Genomic DNA, 23,563 nt, shown 5'->3' with positions numbered 1-23,563 from the left:
TTTCTGGATAAATGTTTTCAGATTTTTTTGGTAGATACCCAGAAGAGGGATTGCTAGGTCATATGGTAATTCTAGTCTTAATTTTTTGAGGAACCTCCGTACTGTTTTCCATAGTGACTGTACCAATTTACATTCCCACCAACAGTGTATGAGGGTTCCTTTTCTTCCACAATTTGTTATTGCTTGTCTTGTTGATAATAGGAAGTGTGAGGTGGTATCTCATTGTGGTTTTGATTTGCATTTTCCTAATAGTGAAATTGAGGATCTTTTCATACATCTGTGGCCGTTTATATGTCTTCTTGGGAGAAGTGTCTGTTTAGGTCCTCTGCCCATTTTTTAATTGGATTGTTTGTTTTTTTGTTGTTGAGTTGTATGAATTCTTTATATATTTTGCATATTAGCCCCTTACCAGAGGTGCTGTTTGCAGATGTCTTCTCCCATTCTGTTGGATGCCTCTTTGTTTTGTTTATGATTTCTTTTGCTGTGCAGAAACATTGTAGTTTGATATAGTCCCATTCATGTATTTTTGCTTTTACTTCCCTTGGCTTTGAGGTTAAATTCATAAAATCCTCTCTAAGACCAAGGTCCATAAGTTTAGTACCTATGGTTTCTTCTATGCAATTTATTATTTCAAGTCTTACATTTAGGACTTTGATCCATTTTGAGTTAATTCTGGTGTATGGTGACAAATAGCAGTCTAGTTTCATTCTTTTGCATGTGACTTTCCAGTTTTCCCAGCACCATTTATTGAAGGGCTTTCCTTTCTCCATTGTATGTTTTTGGCTCCTTTGTTGAAAATTATTTGCCATATATGTGGGTTTATTTCTGGGTTCTCAATTCTGTTCCATTGGTCTGTGTGCCTGTTTTTCTGCCAGTATATGATTTCTCTTTAAAAATAGGATAATCTGTAACACTGAGCAGTTGCCTTTTGGCCGCCATTGCTGGGGCTGGGGCTGGCGCTATGAAGTGGCCATTCCCCATCAGAGGTTCCTGGGCCCTCTGTTTGTTCTTCATGGGTCCCCACACCTGAAGTCTGTGGATACAAGTGTTGGTTGCCACTCATGACCACATTTGTATTATTAATTGTTGCAAAATGGTCAAGTATTTTTCTGTACTCATTTTGCAACATGGAAGAGACAGAGGAAGCAGCATAATTTTGTTAGTTCCCAGTTGCCTTTGCACATGCATGGTACCTCTCCTGTGATGTTTAATCTGCACTCCATTTTCACCCTGCTGCAGCCTTAGTTCCACCAATGCTGTTCCACTGAAACAGCCATATCTCAAATCAGAAAGTCCTCCTACTTGGTAGTCGGCCCTTTCCTGGATTCTCATGCTCCTCCGCCTCTGTTACATGGCCTGATGATTCGATTGACCAGCCCTTCCTCTCAGCACTCCTCTGGTGGCTTCCATGACTCCACCCTCTTCTGGATTTCCTTCTATTATGCTTCTCACTCGTCTCGCAGTCTGTTTTGCTGGCTGCTCCTCCAGTGTCTGCTTCAATTACTATTATTTCTTCATTATTGAAGTATTACATGAATATATAGGCTACTTTAAGAATTCACACAATAACAGAAGTGTAAAATAAAGAGATAGTGTCTCTCTCTCTTTTTTTTTTTTTTAACCGTTGTCCTTTCCACTCCCCTTGCCAGAGGTAACCACAGTTAACCTTTGAAAGGGTCTCTTTTCCTGACCCTTTCCATGTAATCTGGTCTGTTTATTGTTTAACATAGATAGAATAATTTTATAGACACTGCTTTTTAACTTGGAGGTGACCCTGGTCAGTGTAACTAGATCTCCATTGTTCCCATTTTATGATCCACCAGCTTCTTAAATGTTGGTATTTCCTAACGTAGCCTACTGAATAATTACAATACGTAACAAATTGTTGTTTTGATGTTTGTGTGTCTGTTTTCCCTAAGACCCTAAGCTGGTAAGGACTGTGTCTTTTCATGGTACCCTGTCTGTCAAAGCACCTATCGGTATATATTCAGTGAGTGAATGAATGAATGTTGGTATTTTTGCCCATTCAGTTAGATCATTCTAATTTATATTATACATATATATTAAATTATATCATAATTTCTATTGAAGCTAAAATATCCTAAGCTCTATAGTAAATACTGCACGGTACAGTTAATCTATTTCTTAGATCATGTCCCAACAGTAATATTGATTAATTTTGTTTCCCTCATTAAGACATCCCACCATGCAAGAGAGAATTCTGTGTACTGCTTGGTTTGGTTGGGAGAAGTACTGGTGGCTGGTTGTTTTTGTTTTGTGTATTTTAAGTGAATGTGTGTTTTGGCATCTTTCCAAGGCAGATAGTAGTTTGTGTGCAATTCGTTCTTCATGAAAGTATCATTTATCTTTAAAGAGAATATAAATGCATACTGGTTGTATAAACAGAATTGACTTAATACAACATTTCTTCAGTAGGAAAATAGCTGAGGTTTATGAAGTGAGCCTTGTCAGATACAATTTGAGCTCTATTGCTGAGGGTTCCCATTCAGTATCCTGCTGCTGTTCATAGCCCTGATTTAAGGAGAAACCAATGAAAACATCCATCATCTGACCACGGTGGGATGTCATCCAAGCTTGTGTCATGGTCGTGTAATGTTCCTGGGTTTGTGGGGTGAAGAAAAGAACACTTGGTGTTTGGAATTTATCCTTAAGCTGTTTTTGTCAGGGCTGCATGAGTTTCTTGCTCCTGAGTTGAAATGCTACTTTTAAATACTCTTAATAACTCTCTCTTCACCAGATCCCCTGGAGGAGACGCCAAGGGTGAGTGTGTGGAAATAATATTTAAAAAATTGATTTGTGTATAAAAACAGATGGGGGAGGTAGGACTAATCTATGATCAGTCATGAGCTGAAACCAGTTGGTCACTAACAGTCCATACCACGGCGTGATCCCTATTTGTGCAAATTTGAGAAATGAGTAAACAAACACAAATTAGAAAATAATCAGGAAAATGGAAATTGCATAAAGACCTCTGCTCTGCACATGTGTCTGTTTAACTAATTAAAATTCTGCCCAAGGGGTGATTGGAGTGGCTGAAACTCAGTTTAATCTGAGTCAAGCTCTTTGAAACTCAGTTTAATCTGGGTCAAGGTCTTGGGGAAGGAAGTTTAAGTGCTATGTTTTAAAAGAAAGGTTCAGAGAGGAAAGAATATTCCATCTCAGGACTGCCATAAAACAAACATCTAAGATCTATTCGGGGACTGAAAGTGAGCCCAGATTACAGAAGGATTTAAATAGTGGAATAAAAGTTTGAATGATTTTGACAGGGAAGAGAAATGCAATAAAATGATTGTGCCCATGCTGATATATGTGTATATGGTACTATAGTTTACAGACTCCTTTTGGGAACGTTATTTTATTTTTATCTGTATTAAATCTTAATGAACTACAAGCCTTTTTGAAGACCGAATCTCCAGGGTTGATGGTGGCAGCCTGCCTGGATGTAGAGGATGAGAGAAGAGAGTTGAGATAAGACTCACGCGGAGTTTCTGGGCCTGGGAAGATATCTGTGCCTCTGACCAAAATGAGCAAATAGAGGGACAATTTTGGCGGGACAAGATGGTCAAATGTAGCCAAGGCTGGCAGGGAGAACACTGACAGAGTTCAACTCTTGAGAACAAGGGAGGTTAACTTGCTGGTGAACTTTGCAAGAACACTTTTGTAGCCTCCTTAGTTTGAGAGCCACAGTCCTAGTGGGGGTGGGAGGTAGGGGAGGCAGCCCTTAGAGGGACAGAGTTAGGCAATAGAGGGAGCTGATGGACTAAGTGTCAACGCGAGGGAAAGAAGTAACTGAAAGGGGAAAAGTGAGTCTCAAATGATACTCGTAAATCACGGAGCTTCCACTATGCTACAGTTTAGAGAAACAACAGCATGACAGCATGAGGTAATGTTTTGTATTGTTTATTTGCAGTTTGTTGAATTTTATATCCCTCAGGAAATAGCTGTGGCTCAGATGCGGCCAGCTCTGGGTAGAGGAGGCACAGGACAGCAGCATCAGAGAAAACTAGTCGTCCGTGGCAACCGCCAGGCGAAAGATCAAGTGCCCTTGATGAAGCAGACTCCTGAGATGGGCCAGGGTCTGGGCACCTTTCTTAGGAGGCCCGTGGGCCTTGAACAGCATAGGCCTCTAGGCTGGCCCACATCTTGTAAATGAGGGGTACTGGCATCCAACCAGTGTGGTTACAAACCATCACCACCACTGAAAACACAACTCAAAGATCATCCCAATAGGGTTGTCTTCATATATAGTGGTGTCTTTTGCTTTTAGAGGAGTCACAACATTACGTTCATAATCAGTTTGATCAGACCAAGCTAGCCGCCCTCATGCCTGAGGTATTTAGAATGCTTTGTGTGTCGGGTATAGGCTCTTGCTGTCCTCAGCACCTTCTTGGATTGATATTACACCCAGGAATTACAAGGAGGAAAGCAGTGTGTCTTCTTCCCGGGGTCTGTCTCTTCTCGTAGCCCTCCATCTTGTTCTCACTCTGTGCATGATTATTTAGGGGAAAATATCTACAAGACCAACATGTGTAGCTTACACTCAAGTAGGTGAACCCATGTGTTGGCATGGCATGAGAAAGATTTCAGCAAATTTCTGTAATTCAGATAAATGATAACCAGAGGAGGCACTTGTCAGTCATCAACTCTGACGTGCTGTCTCTGCCATTCTCACAGTTGGCTGATTCTTCAGGGCACATGTGTGGAGATGCAACATTTGTTGGCCCTGACTCTTGCTTTCAGAGGTTGGCCAGAATCGCAGCCGGGCATTGTTGTAACCAGACAGTGCCCCAACGGAGGAATCATACTGCTGTTGTTTAAATCCATAGAGAGACACTTTGTCGTTTCTCTATCAGGGATGCTTGTGTTTTCTCCTGGATTGAAAGCATAGATTACCAGAAACCATTTGTTATTAATATAAGCTGTCCGCTTTTAAACTCAATTCAGCATTCAAGAAAAGCAATGTTTCTTTGCCAAGTAAGTTGAAGTCTTTGTGTGTGAAACTGACAGATGGAGCCCATTGATGGTGAATGCACTTGGCTGCACACAGCCCAGGAGAAGGTCCGTGGGCTACGAAAGTCGGCCAAACAGTTAACAAGGCTGGGTTGAGAAGGGTCCTGAACAGAGAACGTCAAAATAGTGCAATATTATGCATTGAGATTCTCTCTTTAGTATAATGGGTACCAGGGCATTGATTGCACAGCCCTGTTTTAAAACAGACGTGCCTTGTGTTCAGTCTGTTGCAGGCCTGTTATAGGAATAAGTTGCAGAAAAGAAAACTTCTAGCACAGCAGTATTTGAGAAATCAAGGGAAAAGAAAACGTCTTAAATATTATCCTTCTCCTAGTTTGAGTGGTTGAGATGAAAATTTGAAGAATAGGATTCTCCTCAACCATAGGAAATATAAGTATATAGCTGATGTTTTATTTAAAAATCCAAATAATAAAGAAAAGTATAAAGAAATATGAAAATTTTCCACATCCCACCTATACTGTCCTTGCAGACATCTACACACGTATGCCCACAGACAGACGTACATACAGTTTTATGTAAATAGGATTGTACTATATAAGCTAGTCTGTGATCTGTTTTGATCACTTAACAGAATGCTGTGGACTCCTTTCTCTGTTGTTGAATATAGCTTTACATCAGATATTTTAATACCTCTATAAAATTCAATTGTATATATCCTGTTAATTTATTAATTGTATCATTCATTCACCAGATATTTATTTTTAGTCATACATGTGGACACTATGCTAAATTGTGGGAACACACCAGCAAACTCTCCTATCAATGGATATTTAGGTTATTACTGGTTTTTCTACCTTATAAGCAATACTACATTGCACAACTAACATTGCAACATACATCTTTACATACTTCATTTAATTTTCTCCTTGGAATAAGTCCCTAGGAGGAGAATTGGCTGGTCAATAGGTTTGCACATTTTGAAATTTGATCCATAATTATTGCCTAACTGCTGTCTACCAAAAGCTTACAGTGGTGCCAGTTTTTCGATACTCTTATGGTAACATTTCTCATTGGTTATCATCTTTGTCGATGTGAAAAATGATGGTTCACTGTCTTAACTTAGATTTCTTTGATCGGTAGTATGCTTGGGAAGGGAGTTTTAACTACTAAGAAATCGTGGCCTCAGTATGATTTGGGGAGTACCAGTTTCTTTGAGACCTAATTTTATAGCTCTTAAAAGGGAAGACTCTTTTTTTACTTTCTTCTTCAGAGTCAGGTCAGAATCAACGAGGGGTTGTCTGGTATAGGTAACTAAAAGGATGTTGTGTAAATAATATTACTGATTTAAAACCTTGTGTACTGGTTTTAGCATCATGTAAGATTTGATTAATTTCCTTTTATTTTCAAATACATACCAATACTTTTGAAAATATTTTTTAAAATCATAGAGGCATTTAAGAAGTACCTAATAAAAACCTTAAACATAAATGCCTACAAGTATATTGTCTTCATTTAGCTCTTCACCTGGCTATGTAACATTTAAATTTATTTTTAAGGGTTTTTCGTTTTTTGTTTTCTGACCACAAATGAAATTCAGTTGTAGCAGAATGATGAGGAGGCAGACATGTCTGAGTTCGAGTCCCCAGCCCTCAGGTGTGGGTTTTTTCGGTCCCACTTCCATACCTGGAGGGATAACAATACTACCCACCTCGTGAAGCAGTGAGGATTCTGTGAGATACAGAAAGCATCCTGCCTGGCATGTAATGCATGCTCAATAAATATGACATTCATTACTATAGGAAATTTTAGCAAAATTAGAAACACTCAGAAAAAGTTATAATTGCTTTGCTGAAATCCCCCCACTCAGATGACCAGTATGTCTGGTTTTGGGGTTACTTTATTCTGTTGTGTTTCCCCAAAAATAAGACCTAGCCGGACAATCAGCTCTAATGAGTCTTTTGGAGCAAAAGTTAATAAGACCCATTTGGAGCAAAAGTTAATAAGACCTGGTCTTATTTTACTATAAGACCGGGTAATATAATATAATATAATATAATATAATATAATATAATATGATATAAGACTGGGTCTTATATTAATTTTTGCTCCAAAAAAACGCATTAGAGCTGATTGTGTGGCTAGGTCTTATTCCAGGGAAACAGGGTAGTATTTTTTCTTCCAGATATATATTTTACAAAAATGGGACCATACTAAAACTGCATAGCATTTTCAACAATGGCATGGAGTGGTTACCCAGATTTATTTTTTATACTGGTTTAATGGAAAATTTTGTTAGTGTTAATGTTTGTAATAATTTTTTATTAGAATGAAGATTAAATTTGATTGAAAGACGTTTTGGACAATTAAAAGTATAAACATTTCGGTTCTTCCTAATTTAGCATTCAAATTTGCTTCTTCTTATGCAAACAGAAATACTATGACAGTTTTCTCTACTATTTGGAGAGGTGTTGAAACAGTTTAAAGACTGCAGGAGAACTGCGGCTATAGGCCGTCTATACTGCATCTGCTCCCAGGAGAACAGCGAAGCTATCTTTGCATTGACCGAATGTGGACAGAATCTTTCTATGTCTCATCCCATATGGCTGAACTGAATTTCACGAGATAATTGTGTACTGAATAGTGCCGAAATTAAATTTCTGTTTATCAAATTCCTTTTAGGGGAGGCCAACTCTTCAAAGAAGCCTCGTCGTAAATCTTTGTAAAGCACACACACACATCCATACACACATGCAAAACTGTGAATTCACCAATTTACCTGCTTTGCGTGTTGAGATTACATTTCATAAATTTTCTGAAAATGGGGAACTCAGACATTCTCTGCACTCATGCTTAATATATTCAGCAGTCAAATCCTGGCTTGTATTTCTGCCCCTAGGATTTCTGTGTGAGTTCATTTTCACTAAAAAATTGTCTCTATGTTATTGCCATTTTCCATTTTTTTGTTTTGGAAAGTATGGGGTTGTTTTGATATTTCTTAAATATTTATTTTGTTTAACATTATTCCCTGAAACTATTCTTGTAATGGGTGAAATTCATGATTTGGGTTTACATTTTCTTAATGTAATTCTTCACATAGTATATATTTTTATGTACTATGTATATACAATTTTGCATAAAAGTTTTATATACTATGTAAAGACAAATGTTTGCATGAACTTTTTTCACTTGAGGTTCTTAATTTTATTTTCCACCTTTCATTAAGAGGGAAGATCAAATTTTACCTTCATTAAATTCACAGCTCTAGTTATTTTTTGTCCTTCACCTAGGTTATCCAACAGCTTATATTAAAAAAAAACTATTTCCATGCTTCAGGTATTTCCTTTGTTTTGTTTTTCCTGAGACTCTGGGACTTCATCTATGGTATGTGGCTGTGTCATTCTCCTCCCCATTTTCGTCTGTAGAATCAAAATTTCATTCATAAAACCAGATTCACTTCTGAAAGCTTACCCAATAGTTAGGATTTGTTTTCTCCCCACCATTTTAACTTGTTTTTAAAGTTTTAAATAAGAATAGAGTTGTAAAACATTGTTGGAGTGGGATTTTTCCCCTTTGGTTTTTAAACCCCTCCAGAGCCAACATTGTGCTTTCTCTTGACAGAGTTAACGTAAATCAAGATGGCATTGAGGCACTTCCGTGTTGGGATGTGACGAGAGGTTAAGGTTTGCTGGTGCTACTTCCAGGGCAGCCTGTGTGCTCTCCTTCAGCTCAGAGAGGAAGGACTATCCATCTCCTTCGAGTGTCTCAGCACCTCTGTGCTTTCCACCTAGCAGAGCAGCCGTGGGAACTTAGAAATACCAGGGTCTCCCTTCCCATCCTCAACCCACTTTCCAGTTTCAGTAACTTCTGTTTGATGATTCTCTGTCTTCCATGCAAATTCCCTTACCACACAGTGAAGATCTCTGTAATAGCTAACATTTATTCAGTCTTTACTTTGTACTAAGACCTTTACTCTCTCACTGACACTTCTTGGAAATCCTGTGAGATAGGTAGTATTAGCTCCATTTTGTAGATGACAAAACCAAGGCCTGGAGAGGTAGAATAGCTGATCTGAGACCACCACTGGTACATTATGGTGTGGGGGTTTGTCCAGAGCACTAGCTCTAATCACCACAATCATTGATTACCTCTTCTTTCTTCCAAGCAAATTCTGATAGAGTAAAAATTTAGCGCTGTGAAAAGAATCCAGCAACCCTGGGAATTCATTTTATCAGGATTCGACCTACATTATCTCTGGGGATTCCATCAAGATGAAATAGAGTTTGTAAATGAGGCTAACGCAGTGTGATTATTCTCTCAAAGTTGCATTTCACAAACTGTACTGATTTGCTCATGCTGTTTGATAGAGTTTTCCTTAAGTTGTTGGGTTCTCTGGGATGTGTATAATATCTATCGAAAACTGCTGCTGTTAGGCCTTGAAAAGTTCATCCAGGTCGAGTGAGGGGGCTCTTTGAACTTTTTCAAGTCACAAAACTTTAGATATCACAAATCTAGAAACTTTGATTTTTGTAAACTGTTTAATGTTGAAAACACAAATAATTTTCAAAGAACACAGTTGGATTTGTGTTTTCAACATCAAATTGCTTGCAACATACTAAGTCTGTGCTTTTAGAACCTAATTGTACTAGTAGATGTCTTATTTCTGATTAAAATTTTTCCAGGGTCTAGGACATTCTAAACATGCAGTAAATCGTTGTTTCATGAATGAATTAGTTACATGATTTATATAATGTTGAGGAAGTAAAAAGAAAAATGAGCAATGAGCAATCTCAATGTGTATATGAGGGCAATAATCATATATAATGTATACTCAGTACTTTATAGAGGGCATGACCATCTCCATAAAAACAGTTTGTAGGTTCATAATATCTTTTATCTAAAGAACTTTATATTTCAGATGTTAGTCAATTCTCAGAATACCACTCTGACTAAGGAAGACGAGTGACACGCTCCTCATTTGTAGATGACGAATCTGTGGTTGAGACTGGTTAAGTGTCCCTGACTCCAGATGGACTAACTCGGTGGTAGGGGACTTGTCTCCAGCCTCATTCTGTGCCCGTGACCTGCTCTTTGACCCTTTGAAAGCTGTGTGGCTTCCTACTGTCTAGCACAACCCCGCCCCCCCTCATAAAAAGAGCATTTTAAATTTAATTACCCACTTTAAAGGAAATGTAATAATTTAGCTGTGTAAGCGTATTTGGTTCCTAAGTATACAGCTAAAGTATTTCTAGCCATTTGGCCCCAAATGGTTTTTTTCTTTTCACGGTTCCACAAAGTGCACACTAAGCAGATGGCGCAGACAAGCACATGGTTTATTTACAGCCAGTACAGTAGACGGAGGCATATGTGCTAAGCCCTCTTCTGCCCGCTCCATGGGAGCCATTAACACATCCATTTAGGGGAAAGAGTCTCAGGGTTTTGCTGTGGGCATTTCTGTTCACTCCCTTGAAGCATCACCATCTGCCCTGCCTCCTCTCAGAGGCCCTGGCACCCTCCCTTCCTACCCAGTCAGTCACGGCCTGTTCTTCAGAATGCCCTTCCTTCACTCGGATACAGTGCAGATCGCTGCTGTTCTTTGTTTTTCACTCAAACCAGTTTAACTCTTAACACTGTCCGATTTCCACCCAAGGCTGTTCTTGGGCCAACTTCAGCCCCATGCAATTCCGCAGACATGTTTGAGCACCTTCCACACCCCAAGCCCTGACATGCAGAAGGTCCTAGGACATGGTTCCTGGGAGCTGGCACATATGTTTCTTCCTTTGAGCTCTAGTTTCAAGGCTACAGCTCTCCCTGTCACCTGTGATGCCTGGAGAGCCAGCAGCTGTGAGGCCCTAAGATTTCTTTCACGCATCCAATGGACCAAACACCAGCCTCTGCTTTCTGCACCACTCACCAAGGAATTAGGTACATGCTTTTCTTGTTTCTCAAGTGTTCTCCTAAGTGAAGAATTATTAACTATATTTAAAGAGCAGTGGTTCAGAAATGTTTTCTACCCAAAACACTTCTTGGCAGGCAAAAGATTTTGTGGATACCAGTCCAGCTATTTCTTTTTATTACAGTACCCCTTCCCCAAATTTAAAAAAAAAAAAAAATCATTTCAACTAGAATGATCTGTCAACTTAGCAACCCACAGCTAACTGGTAACAGCCTCACTATTTTTTAATTCCAAATTCCTGGCAGCACAATCTAATTGATTTAATTTATCTTTTTAAGCCAAGCCACACAATTGTTAGGTTCCTAGCCAGCACAGAGGGAGGGATGGGCCTCCTTTGGGTCATCTGTTCACTCCTGTCCAATCACATGTTCCTGGACCAGTTCTGGCCACGTGTCCTGTCACTGCGCTGTTGGCAGGACAGATTCCAAGAGAAGAGGACAAAGATGGGGCAGACACCCAAAAACATGTACGCGTATAATACAGATATGATTTTAAAGAGCCTAAGACATAAAAACATATTTTGGCCTTTCTCCTCAAGTAAGTCTCTTTGTGAAACTGGGTTCTGTTAAAATAGGGGGCACAGAAGCATTTGACTCATACTGTCTAATGTTTGCTATACTTAACATTTATAGGTCCAAACCCTATGTTATATGAACCCCCGACCTCCCCCCAAAAAAATCAGCTGCTATCTATTATGGCATGTTTAAAACCATTCTGCTTGAATCTAAACTTGAAGACTTAAAATTAAAGTGTTTATTTCCTGTAATTCTAGCAGCTAAGTCTAAAAAGTTCACAAATGAAGAAGTCTTCCAGCATAAAATAGCCTTCCTCTACCTTATGTGGCTAAAAACAGGTCCCAGAATGAGCAAATACTGACTACTTGCATGGGCAGAAGGCGGAGACCCTATGTTTGCCGTATACATCAGCTGGTGTTGGGCAAGGTCTGCGCTCTGTGCCAAGCAACTCCGATTATTCTTTGATAAACACACTTTTATTCATTGTGGAGCACTTGCTTGCCAATGTATCATACAATTATATAGTGAATAGACAACAATAGATGCATTGTGGAAATATTTTTAAAACAAGTACACAGCAGACAGTGCATAGGAAAAGGGCCCAGCCCCAGAAAGAGGTCTGCTAATGTGCGGTATTTAGCCAAGCATAAGCGTAAATAAGGGCTAAGAAGGACAGAACACTTTGTTTCAAACACGTCTTTCTGGAATGGGCTGGGCAGCATTAGCTTCTGGCTGTGCCCACAGGGTGGGTTTGAGGGGTGGGGACACAGGGAGCAGGGGCGTGCAAGTGTGTGGGAAGGTAGGTGTGAGTGTACCCAAGCACTCAGCATGCTCACGCTCACCATACACGGAGCAACACGGCACCATACATTGGTTGATTTAATGTTTCCTGAGGCCTTGAATTGAGAGGAACATGGACATCAATGTAAACTTTTCAAGAGGTTAACATGGGGGGTTTGGGGTGATGTGAGATGAAACAGGGCTGCGCTCAAACGTCTAAGAGATTTACAGTTCATGTAGGAGGTGACTGTTGACAGTGTTTTCCCTGATCAGTACCACAGAATATGCAGTAGTTTTACAAGACTGACATCAAAAGGATTCACGTACCATGACAGATTGCTTTTGTAATTTATTCCGCCTGGATGGTCCTGGAATACACTCAGTGAAAATCTTGTGTGAATTAGGGGAGGTTTCTCTCTTCACATCACAGCCGCTGCCAAAAGGCCTCCATGTTGGACTTGCTGAGGAGAGCAGTGTGTCTTCTTCTTACTTCATTAGTGATATTCTCTCACAGTTTCGTCCTACAGTAGTACCGTGTATGTAAACCTTAATAATTAATCACCGGCACCTCTGTTCTTCTAGGCACAAGATAGGATTCAGATTACAAAGCAATTTTGCTAAATTGTTATGACACTCTTTGAGCTACAGCCTTCTGACCAGAAGAGCTACTCCCGTCAATGAAAAATTGTTTATTTACAAGGCAATAAAATTCATCATTATTGTCTATTTGAAAGCAGTTAGAACTAAAACGTAGGTCTCTCTGACTCATGAGGTATACTTACCATTTGATCATTGTTTCCCAAACTTGAGTCATTTGTGTATCACCTGGATGGTTTTCACCATATCCACCAGCTATTAGATTGGTGCAAAAGGCATTGCAGTTTAAAAGGTTAAAAATAACTGCAAAAACCACAGTTACTTTTGCACCAACCTAATATATTGTTTATATTAATATTTCCCTTAAATTTTTTGTTCTGCACCAAATTTGTTTTTAAAAGAAACGTTATATGACATCCTCAAGTAGAAGACCAGTAACGTTTAATGTAAATAGATGATAACCATTAAAATAAATACATGAAAATAAGAGCGTTGCCTCGTTCTCATAGATGCCCTAGCCTGTAATAGACTCGGGGCCTGAGGCAGCACCTCTCCGATGGCGAGGGTTGTCAGCAGGTGTTACAGAGAGGCTGTGACAGACGTGCAACATCCATCTGAGACTTCGGTGTTGGAGAAGGCTTAAAAAATATTGAAACAGGAGTAAGGTTCTTATTCTGTAATTCTGTGATGTGCCTCTGAAATCACCTGGGGTGTCTGTGTACACTGCTGCCCCACATGTGTAGCCGGGACGGCCACCCAGAGAGCTCAGGAGACGGCTGCTCTCACTGATGCCAGGGAAACAGGTATACTCGGAAGCAGAGGGGGAAACTTAAAAGTCAGTGACTGGGCACCCACTGCAGGGGACACTAGAGTAGAAAATGGCGATCAAATATGAAGCCTCCTGAGAGCATCTTAAATTTGATGGAATTGACATTTGTTGGTGGAAGTTGAAAGATAGGATAAATCCATTCCTCAACCCATTTGTTTCAGGCCACCTCACAGCACATTGTACTTTTAATCGTCTGCTGCTATGGAGGTAAAACCTAATTGGAAAAATCAGATATGTTAAAAAGAAAAAAATGGGTCACTTTTGCTACAGGCTATGAGTGTATGCAGTTAAAGCTAAATGTTTTTTCCACTTTAAAAATCTGTGATTTTTTTCCTTTTCTGTAGTATATTTATTTTGGCTTCTTTCAGGAAAAATAGCAGCAGAGGCTTCATTAAACCCGATAACCACTTCCCTCTGTTTCACATAAAAGAAACCTTTGTAGGCTAAAGTAAAGTACTATGTCTTTCATGGAATCGGTGCTCAGCAAATATTTGATAAATACATTAGTGAATTTATTTTTGAAATACTTCCCTGGATATAGTGTCCTTTAGGCACTTACCTGTGCCTCCAGGTGCTTTCATGAGTGGGCGTGGCGGATGCTGCGGCATTTGTGCAGCGAATGCTGCTGTCTGTGGTGGTGGTGACGGTTTGATACTCCCTGGTGTGGTTTCTTTAGAGATACTGTACTAGGCATCTTCCCTTTGCTTTTCTGGCTCCGAGCGCTTTCACCCTTCTCCATTTGCTCTGATCCCAGAAAACCGACCTCTGTGCACTGCCTCTGAGGGCTCCTTTGCCTCTGCTTTCTAGTTAGGTTCCGCAAGGAGAGTGCCTAGTGGTTGGAGCGAGGGAGAGAGTGAGGTCAGGATGCTTATTCCCTGCCGGGTCTCCCAGACTGGCAGTGGCCCTGAAGTGATGGTCACAGCACCTGTTAGGCAGGACTCTCCACCAGCACTTCTGTCCCAGGTTCAGGTAGGTATCCATTACTCACCTTGTCCCTTCAAGCCTTGGGGTCTGAAGAGCCTGCCCAGATGACTGCACTAAGCTTGGTGGCTTTCCTGTGAAAATAGCCCCTTTATTAAATTCCCTTCAAATTATCATAATTGGAGGATGTGACCTGTTTTCCTGCTGGTACCTTAACTGATAAAAGGTATATACATAGGTTTCTTAGCAACAGAGCAAAGCTGACTGGTTCCAACAGGACTGACCTCTGATTTCAACTTTAATAGCAGTGTGTTCTATACCAGTCTGGTTCCCAAATTTGGGGGTGCTTTAAGATTACCAGGGGAGGTTGTGAAAATGCAGGTTCATGGGCCCCACCCCTCTACCTACTGACGTAGGGGTGCTGAGGACAGTTCTAAAGCCCTTGCAATGCCGGATCTTTTATAGTTCACTAAACACAGAATATGATCATTTATACTACCTCAAACCCAGATCAACTTCTGAACAGATATGGTTCAAGGGCACTAGACCCCTGCCTTTTGTGCATGTTCTGTTGTTACCTGGGGGCGGGGGAGGGGGAGTGAGTGAGCAAGAGAAACACCTGATGGTTACAAATAAGAATTCTCCTAAAAATTACAATATAATAAGATAAAAATAAAACCAATCTGAGACGGGAATAATTGCTCTTCCAACTCCTTGTTAACAACTGTGAACTCATGCGTGAGCAGGAGTGACCAGACTCCTCCTGGCTCACTGTGGAGATTTGGAAGAGAAGATACCGCTCCCTGTTACCCAGGACAAAAGCCCAGTGTCTGTGTTGCCATAGAGTTCCTCCTCCTCATCTGTTAAGACAGAAATTCTTGTTGACTATCAAAGTGTAGCTCAAGATATGCAATGTAATTATCTAAATACTGGACACTGTTTTCCTACCCCCAAAAAAAGTTATTAGTAAGTCCCGTGTTAAAATAAATGCCTTCAGCACATACAGCCCTTGTTATGAAGTCCATGAAATGCGTAGTCCATCCCTGTCGGTGACCATACTGCAAAACCATCAGCATTCCACTCTCCCAAGGGAAAAGTGAAATCGGGGATCAAAACCCTGAATGAAATGGTGTGGTAGACAGTGGGTGCTGGTGTGCAAAGGACACGAGTTCAAATCCTGCTTGGACTGAGGGGCCCATTTCTCCTCGTTAGGTTGTTGGGAGGACTTAATAAGAATGTAAAGCTCTTTGACATAAGATTCTCAGAGGGTGTTACTCCCTGCCTCCACTCTCACCCCCATTCCCACCAGAACTCTGTTATTATCTTAAAAAATTCACATCCCTAATCTCATGGCAGAGTTACAAAGATATAATATAATAAAGATAACTGGAAGGTGTATTCTGCTGAGTCAGTAGGGTAGACCCCAAGTGCTTCCAGCTACCCTGCAGTGGGTATTGCAAAATTACAAGACAGAATTTCTCAATCCCAAATTAGTAATAATTCATCTCACTCTGACTAGTGAGCCACAGAACACATGGCAGCTTTGTTTTCCCAAAAGGTTGAGTGAGGGTCAGTCTGCTGAGGGATAATTGCCTGAGAAGGATAGTAAACGATCTGTTACGTTTTGCCATCTCCTTCATTTTCAGCCTTTTCCTTTCAATGCTTTGGTGAAGTGCTTTTAGCTAACGGGTGTGGCCATTCTAAGATAAAGGGTCATCTTGGATAGAAGAACCTAGGAACAGATGTCCTTTCCAGGAGGGCAGAGCTGGGCCTAAGGAGGAGTCCAGGTGACCCAGTGGGAAGTAATTCTGATTGGTGTGTGTCCCACCTCCTCAAGCCAACCCCTCCCGTCCTCCAAGTTAGCTTTCAGAACCATCTAGACTGATTGGCCCTGGAAAGAGAGAGGTGGTTCTTCATGGTCCCTGGAGTTCTGCCCGGTATTCAGAATCCAACAGGTGCAAGCTTATGCAGTGGTGTTTCATCTCTGAACACAAGGCGGTCAAAAAAGGAGAACGCTCAGTCAGGCTTTGTGTCTCCCACAGTCTCAGTTAAGAGGCTGGCGCTAAGGGACCCTAGGAACTGCTCTGGTGCAGAGTGTGGTGACCGCTTCACAAGTAGACGCCCTCTTCCGACTCCACCCCACTCCACTTCCCCTTCCCACCCACTTGCCCCTTATCCACGGGATCTTCTGCTACTGTGGGAGCTGTTGTGAGCTCAGAAGAAGATGAAAGGAGAAGCAGAAACACCTTAGAGAAACTTGTGAAAGCCAGCTCCTAAGTGGCACAAACCCTACCCCTGCCCCCACTCCCACGCCCACAATGCCTTTCTTTCACACAGCCTACCGTTTTTGCACTTCCATTTTTTGATAGTCTACAATTTGATCATTTTAATTTGAGGGTATAAATGACCTTAAAAAAAAAAAGCAGTTGCTTCAGAGGAGGTAGATGAATCATTAAATGATCAGTAACACATGTATATGAATTAATTTGATCAGATTGCTTAGCCGGGGGAATAGTGCTATGACTGCAAAGGTGGTCAGCAGACAATTGGGGACTTCTGGGAGGGGCCCAAGCAGGATATGTGGTGATATAAAGCCAATAGAAAGGGGCCATTTGTAGGAGGGGAGAGAGGATTAAAAGAAAAAAACTCGAACCACATGGACTCTTGTTCCTAAGACACAGAAGTCAGGCCAGTGGTGGTTTTAACTGTATGAGGCTGGTTTAGTGGGCAGCCTGCTTACCTAACACTAACAATGGCAGCGTCTGTCACAGGCCAGATTTAACACATAAGAGAAAAATACAAGATGCTCAATTAAATTTGAATTACAGATAAACAACGAATACATTTTTAATATGAGTATGTCCCAAATTGTTTATTCAAAATTCAAATTTAACTGGATGTCCTGAATTTTATCTGGCAGCTTTCAGAATAGCTGAATGCCTGACATCCTGTAGTGCTGTGAGAAAGATGTTATGTGACCCACTTTGGTGATGGGAAAGCCAAGGCTAAGAGGAGCTGTGGTTTTCAGCCTCTTCACTGGTGGGAAAAGCTCCAAAGCTGGTGTTCCTAACCCCTGACCCATCCATGGAGAATACACTGGAGGACCAAACAGCAGGCTGTAAACAAACACACTTTGGGCCATCTGGTGTTTATCTCGGGTGGCAGAAAGGGCCCAGGACAGAGGCGAGGTCAGCAGGCTCCACTCTCAGAGAGGCCCTTGCAAAAGACCTAGAGAGCTCAGAGGCTGAAGCAGGCTGGCAGAGACTCAGGAAAGTGAACCTCCATGGGGTAAGGACAGAAGCCTGGTAGGAACGTAACAGTCACCTGGTCTACCTTCTTTATTTTATGTATTTTATGAAGAAGCTAAGGGCTAATGAAGTGTAGTGACTACTCAAGTCACAGAAAAAAATCACCAGTGAAGCTTGTAGAGAATCAGGTTTCCTAAGCCCTCACTGAGTTCTTTCCACTGCATGATGCTGACACAGCAGATTCTTATTCAAGCCTCCAAGTTTCCACAGGACGCTGCTTTATACACAGTAGCCACTTAAGCTAACCTTGTGGGAAGGACCTTGTCTATTTAAGAGTCAGTCACCGACCGCCCTTGTTTTCTTTTCTGTTGATATAAGAACCACCTAGGTAGCCCCTTATTACCAAGACGCTGGGTTATGTTTTATATCCCACTTAGCAGAGACCGGGAGCCAAAATATCCAGGTTTTTGCCATTCATTGCGTTACATGCTATTTGGGGCAGTTACGTATGTTTCCAAAATCTGACTACTCAGTAGAAAGAAAGAAAGAAAGAAAGAAAAACCTAAAGTTGTGCTTCCTCCTGGCTTAAAAATATCTATCAGTGGTTTTGCAATGTAGTATTTCATTCCTACCATGCTTCCCCAAAAGTAAGACCTAACCAGAAAATAAGCCCTAGCGTGATTTTTCAGGATGACATCCCCTGAACATAAGCCGTAAAGCGTCTTTTGGAGCAAAACTTAATATAAGACCTGGTCTTATTTTCGGAGAAACACGGTATGTAAGACAGAAATATGGTAGCAATATAGTCAACAGTGGTCTGCTTATGAGCTCCCAGAGTCCTCTACAGTGCCCAGTTGGGAAGAAAGGAATGCTCAGGGTAGATGGAAGGAGGGAGGGACCCTTCTGAGGGGGAGAAAACCATTCCTCCAGGGACTGAGTTTTATGGTAACAGGAGGTGTGGAGGTTCCCCAAAGCCTGGCTTTGCCTTGTTTTTTCTGAATCTTGATGCATGGCCTTCCTATATTCTCAGGACCATAATGCTTCTTCCTGGTTTTTAGGCATGTGGGAATGAACTGTTCTTTGTATTTGGTTTATTTTAGCAGCCTTTGATGTAAACTGGATTTGAAGATAAGAATACTTCAGTGAAACCAGTGCTGGGTCCACACTGTCTTATCCACTCAGTAAATTAGCACATGGGAAACTATTTAGAGGGGAGAAGGTCATTTATGGGAAAGAAGATGCTTTTCTTCTCTGTTCATGTGGTTTGCTCCATCCCTGACGTGATGGATATTTGTGATGTTTTCTTGGAAAGCAAAATATTTCACATTAATGTAACATGGCTCCCTTGCATGGAAGCTGAAATTCCATCTGTTCTCCCATAAATAATTTCTTTAGGTAATTCTACATTTGCACTGTTTGCTGCAGAAATGAAATTATCGTCAGCACGTTGTTTCTGTGTTTATCTCAGGAGTGATACTGTTAAACATCAGCCAGCCAAAACCATAGGCAAAGACACCTGTCATTCAGGTTCTTATATTACCGTCTTGATATATAACCTCTGGAGCCTCCACTACCCACTCCCACAGTGACTCCAGGAGTCACTGGCCAAAGACATTATGAAGTGGGTTACTTTCTTCCTTGAAAGACTGGAGAACGTGAAAGGAAAAAGCCGAGGATATATGATGAATGAAACTGGCTGGGATATGACCAGCTTTGTAATTTGTGGTCCTCAATTCAGAGTAGCTGGAGAACAGGAAAACCTCTCACACATTTATTAATGTTACCTATTGACTTTTTAAAATGTGAAACCTCACGTTCAGAGTCAAGCCATAAAAGTAGTATTGTTTGGGGGAAATTTTGTTTTTTAATAAAGCCCAAATATTTGAAGTGATTGAATTAATACTTCTAAAACAGCCAAGTAAATGTGTATCCCTGAAAGTACCTGATTTAGGAAATCCAAAACACTACCAATTAGCCCAGAATAGTACTCAGAGGGTGAAGTGGCAGCATGCCCCTGGAACTCGGAGTAGCCTCCGAAGGTCAGTGGGAAGTTGTGTGTTGAAACAAATGGAGGATCCTGGGAGTAGCACTGAAAGTGGGTGGGGCCTTTTTCTAGAGAAAACGGGTAAACAGCTAGGCTGCTTAGTTTCCATTTTTCTCTCTTAGGGGAACTTCAGCTGGATTCTGGGCATCTTCTGATTCCAAATTTTCCTGTTTCCTAGCCAAGAAAAACATGTCTGGTTGGGAAATCTAGGAATTTTACCCAGTTTCTTCAAGACCAACCCTGCATCCATCTTTGTAGTTAGTCAGTGGTTTAAGTATTGTGTTGTCAGCTTGGCATGGTATACAGCTTATCTGCCAGGTTGGCTGCAGACGTCTTGAAAACCAAGATGGTATCTGATACTTCTCTGTTCTCTTCATTAGCACCTAACTGACATCTTGCACCCTGTTCAGTCACCTGTTCCACAGAGATCTTCCTCTGGTGCCCAACAAATTAATGCCAGTCATTGTAGGGCACTGAGATGGGGGCAAGGCCTTTTTCTCAAAGGCTGTGCTTACATATAGGCCGTGTGCAGAAAACTCGTATATCTCACACTAGTGAAAGGGAGGGGAAGGAGTAATTCAAAAACAGGGCACAGCCCAGGCACCTTTTTCATCTGTCACAGCCTCGGATGCACTTGCTATTTTTGTAATTGGCTCATGTTTTTCTAGTAGGATCTGGACCACTGGAGAGACCCCTTTTCTGATAATTCCTAGAGTAAACCAGCGATGCAGCCCCCGAGACGGCGAAGTGGCTGACAGGGACGGTCTGTGGAGTCCTGGTATTCGTTTCCCCGGCCAACACATTTCTCTCCCTGTAAATATTTGTTCCGTTAAAATACACGTCCTAAGAATGGCCACGTATTCTGCTTCAGGGTGACTAGGCAGGTGTGGTGGGAAAAATGGGGAACTCCCTTGAAAAGCCACATAGTCCTAAATAAAACGCATAGTATATGGAGCCCCGCCTGTTATGATTGAAACGATTTATACCGAGAGGTCAAAATGCAATGTCCCTTAAGCCCCAAGTGCTCTGAAATCTGCTGGTGGGAGGGGACCCCTGAGCTTGCTGCGAGAAGTTAGAGAGTTGCAGTACTACGAATGATGCAGATGGTGTCCCCAAATCTCTCAGAAAGGAAACTGGACTCTCAGCTGCAAAGAGCAGACACCCCTACGTCTGTCATTGTGTATCTAATCTTTAATGCTGGGGGGTCTTGTTGTGTCGGCAGAGGTCTTCTCACTATCTGGGAAGCATTAGGATAAAAGGTAACAGGATAAGGTGGTTGAGTATGGAAAGTATGGAATAGGAAACACTGAAGAGATTTTTAGATTAAAATGTTCATCATTTCTCTTACCAAATCATGGAAATTAGACATATGCCATTTATACTTGTCTCTGCTGCACCCCCATGGCATATCCATGTCCTCAGAGGTTATTAATCATCCAGCATTTGGTTTCCCATGAAAAGAGTTGAGGAGAGGCCTGCAGGCCTGGGCAAGAGAAGGTTAAATCTGAAGCTGGGTTTCCAGAAAGTCTAATCAGACCTTTGTGTCATTGCGAAATAACCTATTCATTAGGAATTCTGCTGCATCATCCTTGGAACTTAAATTCCCGTTTTCATCTTAGTGGGTATTTTTGGAAGTCAATGAATAGTATTAACTTATGCTCTGAAAAGATGGAACAATTGTGTGACAGATTTAAGAAGCACAGTTGCAGTCAGTCGTTCCGATTTTAGATTATGGTAAATTCCTTTTGCATCAGGCTCACTTTTGTGAGTTTTCTTTTCCTCCCTTCATCACATTCATTATCCGTTGGATGAGTTGTGTCTGTCCCTCCTGCTACACTCCCACACACCAGGGAGAGGAGTTATCCTGCAGAGTCTCTGGCGGGCCTCCCCCCAGCTGGAAAGCCTCTCTGCCGTCCCCTGGTCTTTCCCACCCTGTGGGGAGTGAGATCTATGCCTCTTCTGGATAGTGTGTCATTACTTGGGAGAAAATTAGAAAGCATTTTACATTGCTTATTACAAATCATTAATTGAAGTGCCACTAAACTCAAGGAATTTATTCTCTCATTGATGTGTGCAGAACTCTTATTAACATTAATAAAGTTGTTTAGAATCAAAGAACTAGCAGGAACCCATAACAGAGGATCCATTTTCATTCCCCATAGGGCATCAACAAGAATGTTTAGTGTAATGTTTACGACTCCTTTTTTAAAAGTAGAGCCATTACTGAATACGAGTATATCATAACACACTCATGTCCTTCAGAATAAACAACGTTGCCATGTGTACAGTACTGCACTCCCTCCCACCCCCATACCCAGGATGGAAATTGTGAGTTTTGTCCGTATGTAGGCAGTGGCTGCTGCTGCTCCTACACACACCCATTGGGGGCTGGAGTGTTTGAGATTCGGCAGTAACAAGGGTGGAGAAGACGGAGAAGTGCGAAGGGTGCCATACCTGTTATCACCCATAAGACAGTAAAGTAAATAGAGGTGTTTGCCTCACCTGATCCATTTTGTGCCCTGCTTTACCTGTGTGGTTGTTGACAGGTAACATCACTGAAATGAAGAGTTGAGGAGTACGGGGAATTTAGTCCAGATAATGGTGAAGCTATCAGAACACGCCATTTACTAATCCTTACTATGGTAGAAGGACCACAGAGAACCTGAAGATGTAGGAACAACTGGAAAATACCATACCTAACCTTTCATGTAAAATGTGAACACTGGGAGTTAGGGCTGCACCTTCTCTCTCAGAGTATGTATTTCTAAAGTGCTTATTTATTATTCACCTTACTAGCCAGTAAAAGGGACTTCTAAATATGCCCCCCTTTTTAGGTCTGTGTGTTTTCCCCCCTCGCTTCTCCTAGCTCCTTCTCTACCTCCTCTTCTATAATATTGGGCATTAATTTATACAGATGTTCCCAATGTTTGGAAAATGAGCTCAAGTTGGAAGAGAAGAGAGATTTTCATATGTACGAGTATGTCTGATTGGGACATAATGGTTGGTAACCCTTCAGTGGCCTTGAGGCTTTCTTAGAAATGGTAAATTTCCTAACACTTAGGTTAACACTTGTTTGTTTTTAAATGTTACTTTTTAAAAAGCACCCTTCCTAGAAGAGAGAGATGAATTATAAGCTAATTTTATTAGATTTTTGAAGTACTGATTATAATTCAATTATTTCCCTAAAGACTGGCAGCATCTCACCCAGTTTTGTCCTTGGAATGTTACTAACCTTGTGAGAACTTGGAGTTCCCTCTGCTCGTCTGAGTTTGGGAAACAAGTATTCATTTCTGTAATTGTTAATCTAGATATTCTGAGAAGGAAAAATACAGAGTATCCCTTTAATTACTGAACCTCATTTCCAACCCTTTACTTTTTCTTAAAGAATATACAATTTCCTAAGGAAGGAAGCAACACTGGTTATTAACAGGTAGAATCCATCTGGCACTGAGTAGATAAAACAAGTCCAGAATTCTTTCCACTTATTCTTCACCACAGCACCACAAACTGGGTCAGGATCATCCTTGTTTTACAAATGAGGTGGTTGGAGCTGGAGAGATGAAGCCAGCTTTTCTCAAGGCCACAGATCCAGGCAGGGTCAGAGCCCAGATGTGGTGGGAGGATGGAGGGTGGGGCTGCACAGTTACTGCCCAGTCCTCCCTGCTGCTGGGTCTTGCTAGAGTC

The 23,563-nt window shown here is 41.3% G+C and overlaps 1 protein-coding gene across 4 annotated transcripts in view; it reads left to right on the top strand.

Annotated features, from left to right (window-relative positions):
- FYN (FYN proto-oncogene, Src family tyrosine kinase) overlaps positions 1-23,563 on the top strand; it is a 204,055-nt gene that overhangs the window by 54,236 nt on the left and 126,256 nt on the right. Inside the window, exon 1 of one of the 4 annotated variants that reach the window (XM_074333452.1) lies at positions 2,655-2,781. The exons of the other annotated variants lie outside the window; for them this stretch is intronic. The gene's annotated coding sequence lies outside the window, so the exon portion shown is untranslated. Of the gene's footprint in view, positions 1-2,654; positions 2,782-23,563 lie in introns of those variants that run through there. 4 annotated transcript variants of the gene reach the window in all.

Source organism: Rhinolophus sinicus, linkage group LG05, assembly GCF_036562045.2.
Source record: "Rhinolophus sinicus isolate RSC01 linkage group LG05, ASM3656204v1, whole genome shotgun sequence".
Classification (NCBI taxonomy): Eukaryota; Metazoa; Chordata; class Mammalia; order Chiroptera; family Rhinolophidae; genus Rhinolophus; species Rhinolophus sinicus.
This window is presented reverse-complemented; position numbering and strand designations above follow the sequence as displayed.